Source organism: Lissotriton vulgaris, chromosome 12 (assembly GCF_964263255.1).
Source record: "Lissotriton vulgaris chromosome 12, aLisVul1.2, whole genome shotgun sequence".
NCBI lineage: Eukaryota > Metazoa > Chordata > Amphibia > Caudata > Salamandridae > Lissotriton > Lissotriton vulgaris.
The window spans coordinates 784119924-784128017 of NC_141700.1; the positions used below are offsets into that span (position 1 = coordinate 784119924).

The following is an 8094-nucleotide window of genomic DNA, read 5'->3' on the forward strand; positions in this document are numbered from 1 at the left end:
CACAGAGCTAGCAAGCAGGCTGGTAGAGTGGCTAGCAGAAAGGCTACAGCAGGTAGGTTGCACAAATTCAAAAGCGTCCACCGCTCTGCCGCAAATGAGTCTCCAATTTAAACGCCTCCTGGCGCTATGTCCGTTGCCGCGACTTCCGGTCGCAGGGGGTGATGGGGATTGTAGTTTTTGTCCCCCTCACGCTCTCCCCCTCTCAGCGGCCGCACACCAGGTCTCACAAGTGCGGCGGCGGAGGGAGAACGGGAACCGGAGCACAGAGCTAGCAAGCAGGCTGGTAGAGTGGCTAGCAGAAAGGCTACAGCAGGTAGGTTGCACAAATTCAAAAGCGTCCCTCTGTCTCCCTCCCTCCCTCTGTCTGTCTCTCTTCCTCTTTCTGTCTACCTCCCTCTGTCGTCCTCCTCCCTCTGTCTGTCTCCCCCTGTCTGTCTCCCTCTGTCTGTTGCCCTTTGTCGGTCGCCCTCTGTCTGTGTCGCCCCCCTGTCTCCCTCCCTCTCTCGCCCTCTGTCTCTCGCCCTCTGTCTCTCGCCCTTTGTCTCTCGCCCTCTGTCTCTCGCCCTCTGTCTCTCGCCCTCTGTCTCTCGCCCTCTGTCTCTCGCCCTCTGTCTGCCTCCCTCTGTCTGCCTCCCTCTGTCTGCCTCCCTCGGTGTGCCTCCCTCGGTCTGCCTCCCTCGGTCTGCCTCCCTCGGTCTGCCTCCCTCTGTCGCCCTCCCTTTGTCGCCCTCCCTCCCTCTGTCTGTCTCTCTTCCTCTTTCTGTCTACCTCCCTCTGTCGCCCTCCTCCCTCTGTCTGTCTCCCCCTGTCTGTCTCCCTGTGTCTGTTGCCCTTTGTCGGTCGCCCTCTGTCTGTGTCTCCCCCCTGTCTCCCTCCCTCTCCGTCTCCCTCGCCCTCCGTCTCCCTCGCCCTCCGTCTCCCTCGCCCTCCGTCTCCCTCGCCCTCCGTCTCCCTCGCCCTCCATCTCCCTCGCCCTCCGTCTCCCTCGCCCTCCGTCTCTCTCACCCTCTGTCTCTCGCCCTCTGTCTGCCTCCCTCTGTCTGCCTCCCTCTGTCTGCTTCCCTCTGTCTGCCTCCCTCTGTCTGCCTCCCTCCGTCTGCCTCCCTCCGTCTGCCTCCCTCCGTCTGCCTCCCTCCGTCTGCCTCCCTCCGTCTCCCTCCCTCTGTCTCCTTCCCTCTGTCTTCCTCCTTCTGTCTCCCTCCCTCTGTCTCCCTCCCTCTGTCTCCCCCCTCTGTCTCCCTCCCTTTGTCTCCCTCTCTCTCTGTCTCCCTCTGCCTCCCTCTTTCTGTTTCCCTCTCTGTCTCCCTCTCTTTCCCTCTCTCTTTGTCTCCCTCCCTCTGTCTGTCTCTGTCTGTCTCCCACCCTGTATCGCCCTCTGTCTCCCTGTCTCCCTCCGTCGTCCCCTTCCCTCTGCATGTCGCCCTCTGTCTCCCTGTCTCCCTCCCTCATTGTGTTTATCTATAATTATGTCCCCCCCTCTCGCCTCTTTTCGTATCTTCTTTCGTCAATCATTTCTCCCTCTTTCCTCTCCCCCTCTCCATTTGTCTCTACTCCCCCTACGTCTCTTATTTTTCCTTTTGGCTCTGTCTCTCTCTGTCTCTCTCCTCTGCTCGTACGTCTCCCTTGGCCTCAACATGGAGGGTTAATTACATTTTGCACTACAACATTGTCATAATCGAATTTTCATTTTTTTCCATTTTTAGTCATATTTTTCTTTAAATGTAGTTATTTCAGTCCTTAGTGTTTTTCCCCGGAGTTTTTTCACTGTCAGCTGTATCCAGCATTCTCCCCATTGCACAAACGGATGGAATTTCATAAGAAAGTTTCAATTTCAATCCGGTCTGTCACTTCAGTTTTTAAACTAAGAATGTTTGCACTAACCCCGCTCCCCAAACGTCCCCACCCGCGCCCCGTATCTTTATCTGATTGTTGTGGCCTGCTGTGAGAGACTGAAGCTCCCGTCCCCTGCCTAAGACTTGCTCATTGCGCTGCTCACCTCCTGAGGCCTGGGATGGGCGGAGATGCTCCACGCTGCGCCTCCTCTGCCGGCCCATTGCCATTCTGCCCATTGCAATGGACCAGCCTCACTCTGTGGCCCGCTGAGAGTCACACTCGGCGCTGTAGCAGCCTTTTAGGTAGGAAAGTCGGCCCAGGTGTGTGGGCCCATCCTCTAGAACTGGGCCTGGATCCAGGTAGGGGGGGGGGGGGGCAAGCGCCCCCTCTTGCCCCCCCCCCTGCGGACGCCTATGCCGGCACTTCTCTGTACCCAGAGGGAGTACCTGTACCCTGATCCGCGGCACTGCAGGCGCAGGTTAGGTTTCTTCTCCAGTGCAGGGCAGATGCATCTCTGCTTCCGAGGAGCTTGTAATGAACCGGGCCGTGAAGTAGCCGTTGCGGAGTTGCAGCTCCATTTGAATGTCCCCAAACTGCAGGGGTTTGAAAGGGCTGGGGTCACGCTGTGATTACCGGGACAGGATCCCTAGACAGACCCTGCGCTGTCACTCAGGTGCGCAGCGACTATTCGGGTGAAAGTGCCATCATGGCTTTCATTGCGTGTAATGAGTTAATCTTTCTTGTGAGTTTTGATAAGTGCTGCAACTGCTAAAGAAGTCTCTATGTATGATCATATCTTGCCCTTCGCCCCGCCCACTTGCCACACCTATTTTAATGAGTACCTGCACTTATTGTTTCTCACTTAAAGCACTGGTTTGTCGTATATAATATTGAAAATGCTTCAGTTCTCACAGGATGAGACTGAAAGAACTCGAAGGCGTCTCTTCGAAGTTACATCAAAGGCAGGGAGGGCGGCACCGCTGCAGAGTGAAGATTTGTTTTCGTCCCTTAGGGCGAGGGCAAAAATAGAGAGCCCGAGAGGGACCGGTCTCAGCACCCGCTTTAAACGAACGGCCGGTGCTGAGGAACGGAAAGACCCTCCCCACTTAAAGCCCTGGCAAAAAAAAGCATTGGCGAAGGCAGAGGTCAAAACGGCGATGCTTGTTGAGTTTGCCAATGCTCGTTTCTGTTAGATACACACTATGATGATCCCAAGGTCCCAAACCTCACTGTGCAAGATTCGCCTCTGCCCTGCTCCCATGATAACTCGAAGGCACGAAGGGGGGGGGGGGGGGGGGGGGGGGGGGTTGTGTGATCTACTCCTTTCTGGCAGAGACGTGACATCCTGGAGTCTGTATTTGAGTCACACCTTAGGGGAAGAGGGGATGTCATGTGTCTATCGCGGTGCTTCTACTATGGAATAATCTACTATTGTGTATTTGCATGGTTTATCTGACTAGATAGCTCAGTCGGGTGAGCGCTTATTGCAATGATGACGGTTTGTGTGCTTGTGTGTAGCCCAGAAGCTCAACTAGAGCCACATTTCGGGGGGGACTGAAAACGTTTAAGCAATCGGCAGAGTCGAGCTGCAGGGGCTCTTAGAAGGGGTGAAACAACAACAAAGCCTCATTAACATGCACATGGTCTTTTAAAGACCTGTGAAGTGCTCGGGATGCGGCTGTGTGTGTGTGTGTGTGTGTGTGCCCGGGAAGTGTCTCATCCCGGGCTGCGACACACGAGAGGGGGGGTTTGCTCATGGGGCTGAAGCCCTTTGAGGCCAATGGGTGCTGCGCGCCTAGTGTAGCCTGCGATACACACGTTTCAGCCCCATCCAGGCAGACTCGGGGTCTTACGCAGGACTCCCAGTGAACTCAAGTTGCAGCATTTTAGGTCCTTTTCAGATCTCACCTCTAGACCTCTGGCTGCTGCGGAATGTCTTGCTTCTTATTCCATTGTCTGCTTCCGTTTGTCCCCTCAGCTTCTTCACCATACTTCTCATTGGATGACTTGTATTCTTCCACTGCCCATATTCTGGGAACTACTTTTTTTCTTGCTTTTATTCTCCTTGGGAGTGCAGGTTTGGGCCTGCTCTGCGGTGTCACTCGGCCACGCATAGTCACCCCAACAGACCCCGCTCCCAAAACATCAGGAGTAGTTTCCGCAAAGTAAAAAGCTGCAGTTCTCATAAAACCATAAATCCCTGCTCACAGGGGGCAAGACATCCATCGGCTTACTGAGACAGCCATGCTACATATTAAATATGGTAATTTCCATCAAGTGTGGGGGGGGGGTGAACCTTACAGATCATCGGCTTGCCTCGCTTCCATTTGTCAGTACTCTTATGGCCATCTTCGGCAGTGTCCAGGCTGCAAGTGCTGTGACTGCTCTTGCGCTACGCAAACAAATGATGGACAGAATGCAGAATAAATCATACATTCACCCTCAGTCAAGAGAGCTGAGTTAAATCCATTGTTCTTTTGCTCACCTTGCCACCCCAGTTTAGACCCAGCCGTATGCAAATCAGTCTTGACCCTATGCCTCATGGGAACAGTCCAGACTGAACTGCCAAGCAATGTCCTCCCTGGACCGGAAACAAGCATTTTAGGACTGGTTTCTGGGTATTAACCTTCATCAGCCAGGATAGCTTGAATCTAGTGGCACAGTGAGCAAGGGACCCACGTCTGGGCATACCCATCCCACAAGGGTAAAAAGTGCTACTCAAACAAATTATGGACGGAATGCTAAATAAATCATACATTCACCCCAGTCAAGAGATCCGTGTCTTGTGACTTCACCAGATCTTTTTCTTACTCACAGTGGCCCTGCCATTAGGCGTCCCAAGGTACACTGTGTACTACAACCCTCACCCCTGCACTGGTCTTTCAGCCTACCAGTTGGTGATATGTCGTTAAAGTTACTGCTACTCCCCCAACCTCGCTAAGACCAACTCTAACACCCCAGTGAGGTTTTGCAAAATCATGTCTTTCCACATCTCGCAACTGGGCACTGCCCTCCATGTAATAGTGGAATCGGTGTGGCGCAGCGGCCAGGGTGCCTGACTCCGGACCACAGGGTTCGAAGTTCGATCCCCGGCTCCGGTGGCAGGTTAGTCCAGCACCATGTGACTCTGGGAAATAGCTTGCTTAATCTTCCTGACAGCCCCCAGCTTCGGGACACCTCCGTCGGAAGTAGCTGTGCGCTTTACAAATGCTGGCATTTACATTTACATTTTTACCCGTAGGTTGAGCAGCCTGTACCGAAAGAAGTCCCAACCCATGTTCTTGCAAACGTTGCCAGTTGCAACATTTACCTTGTTCCTGGACTTTTTACCGCACCGTGGGTCTCGGCTCCCCTCCATTCCAACCTCTGCCTTATTTCCAACCACAGAAGGTCTGTGGAACTCGTCATCTGGCTACCAGGGTTCGCTTCCTCCACATGTCAGTCAATAGCTGGCTTCTTCCTGAAGTCATCAGGTCTTTGCCCCAGAGGTGAACTACCAACACGTCAGGTCCGGCCCGTCTCTTTAGGAACCGTGTCACTGCTGAGACTTGCTGTTTCCGTTTCATCTCAGGCTTGCTGGACCATGCTATGTTGTGTCGCTACAGTCATTCGAATTTTTGTCGTATATTGGCCTGTTGCTGCACCTAGATATTGTATGAATGTCCCAGCAGCCATACTGTCCTTCTGCTGTCAGATCCACCCGTTGAAAGATCAATCACCCGCTCAACACTAATGTAGCCTCACTCGACTCCTGCAAACCCCTCTGTCCCGTCTGCCCAGATTCCTTATGTCTTCCCCTGAGGCCATGTCTGGCTGCTGTTGTGACCGCCCCAATGTGAAATGATTGGGTACCAAAGCGCTCAACTAGTAAGCCGTCTGTACGCAAGGATTTCTGCAGGACGCCTTTAGACTGAAAACCGTTTTGTTTGCCTCCTGGGAGAGTCATGGCTAGGTAGGCTCTCACAGACCTTGAAGGCGCCGAATAACGCCACGTCACAAATTACCCGTACAGTGGGCTCTTGAATAGGTTGGTACCCATTGCCTGCACTGCCACTACTATTTTTTGTTTGATCTGTTCAGTAAATTTTCATAGTACAGTTACAAATCAAATGTAAACCCTAAATAATCTGTGATGCAGCAATTGTTGTAGCTTTGATTGGAGTAGTGTGGTGTTACAGATTCTGCAATCCTTTGCTAAAAAAATGAATTACCCTACTACCAAAGACAGTACCACCAGCAGATCAGGAACATTAAGTGGAAAGCTCCAGCGGGTTGCATGGCAGTTGAACCTCTCTGCATCCTTTGACATGGTCTCACACCCCATCCTCCTCAGACACCAGCACAAGATTGCATCCAAGGACCTGTTCTCCTCTGGAACTGCTCCTTAATGGATAGAACACAAGCTACAAGCTAGGCACCGCACTCACATGAAGCCCCCCAAACTCATACACAGAGTGTGTCTAGGTTCATCGCTCCGCCCCATCCTCTTCAACGCATACACGATCCCTCTGGCCAATGTATCCACGCGCAACATCAAGATCCTCTCCGATGCAGACGAGACGCAATTCATACTCTGCCTCTCGGACAGGACCCCCAACACAAGAAACAAGCTCACTGCCTGTGAGACCAAAGGTGCTAACTGGATGAAAACAAACTATCTCAAGCTCAACATTGACAAGATGGAAGTAGTAATCTGAAAAAACAACTCACCATGGGACTGAAACTGGTGTCCAGGTGAACCCGGACCCACACCCAGCACCCACACAAGGAACCTTGGAGTCATCAACTGCAAACTGGGTGTGACCGCACAAGTCAACACCATCACTGGATCCTGTTTCCACACACTGAAGATGCGGAGGAAGACCTCGAAAGGGCACCCAAGCAACACTAGAAAAACTGTCACGCTTTAGTCACCATGAAGTTGGACTAGGGGAGCACCCTCTACGCTCTGGTCACAAAGTAACTCACAAGAGGACAACAAACCACCCAGACCCCGGCAGCCAGATCCATCCTCTGTCTCACGGACAGAACTCACATCACAACACACCTCAGGGAGATCCAGCGGCTCCTAATGCACAAGCACATTCATTTCAAATGCGCACATCCATCAAGCACTCACACACAGCCGCTCTGCAGGACTCCTACTCACCACATCCCACAAGTAGACAGAACCAGATCAGGAGGACGGACGTTCTCTCACATCGCTCCAAAGCGTGGAGCGGCCTCTCACTCCACATCAGAGCCTCTTCCTTTCTTCTGGAATTGTGTAAGAAGCTGAAGACCTGGCTTTTCAATTAACCAACCTACCATAGGCAGGGGTAGACACACACACCTGCTCAGCACCAGGATACCCTTGCGGCGATAGTGCACTTTACAAATACACATAACATAACGTAACATACCTCCATAAACCCGATCTGTGTCTGAAAGCCCAGGAAAGAGACGTCTAATTCCAATTCCATGTGCGAGTTTGTGAGGGCTTTAAGGAGGCCCCCCCGTGTTGGGCTGTACCATCTGAGGTTTATCTTGTGGGTGTACATCTGCTGCTCTGGCTTCAGAGCTGCTTCACTATTACAGCCTCTGCCCTCAGGAGGTGCGGCAGGAAATCACAAGTTGATAAAATGTTGTAAAGGACTGCCTTTCTGCCCTTAAATGAATCAGAGGCCTGCTGACGCCTTTAGACCTGGACCCTTTCATCCTCCAAGCAGCATGTAGACCCGGCTCCTTCTCACCTTGGATTTTCACGGACGCAGGAAATGACATTAAGGATAGTACATTGGTTGTATATGTTCACCAGTTGTGTGAAGTAAGGTAGCCCTTGCAAAGTGTATAATTCAACATACATTGCATACATTGTCGGTTTTTCAGATTGCCCAGTGCTTAGTTAAAAGTAAATATCTGAGAAAGGGACTGCAATATTTTAAATTTAAATGTAAAACGTTTTGAAACGCAATAGAGGCAGGCTTGCGCAAAATCAACATGACGTTCGACAACTGACATCACATGACCTGAGCGGACATAACATATGCTTTAATCGAGGGGCGGTGGGTGACATTTCAAAGTGGTAGGGCGCAAAGTGATTTGCATACAGCACCGTAGCGAGCGAGCGCAGCGAGCGAGCCTGAACCCCAAAAGGGGGGTTTGGGGGGATTTCCCTCCCCCAAGAAAATTTTGAAAAAAAAGAAGAAAAATCGTGCATTTTCAAGCAAATTTGAGAAAGCAGGAAGGTTAATAAAGCAATTGTGAAAGTGCAGTTATTAC

General features: G+C 51.9%; 1 protein-coding gene across 1 annotated transcript in view; it reads right to left on the reverse strand.

Moving 5' to 3' along the window:
- Positions 1 to 3852, reverse strand: part of LOC147678713 (phospholipid scramblase 1-like) — a 72687-nt gene extending 68835 nt beyond the window's left edge. The window contains exon 1 of the mRNA XM_086946167.1: positions 3741 to 3852. The gene's annotated coding sequence lies outside the window, so the exon portion shown is untranslated. The remainder of the gene's footprint in view (positions 1 to 3740) is intronic.
- Between the last annotated feature and the right edge of the window lie 4242 nt (positions 3853 to 8094).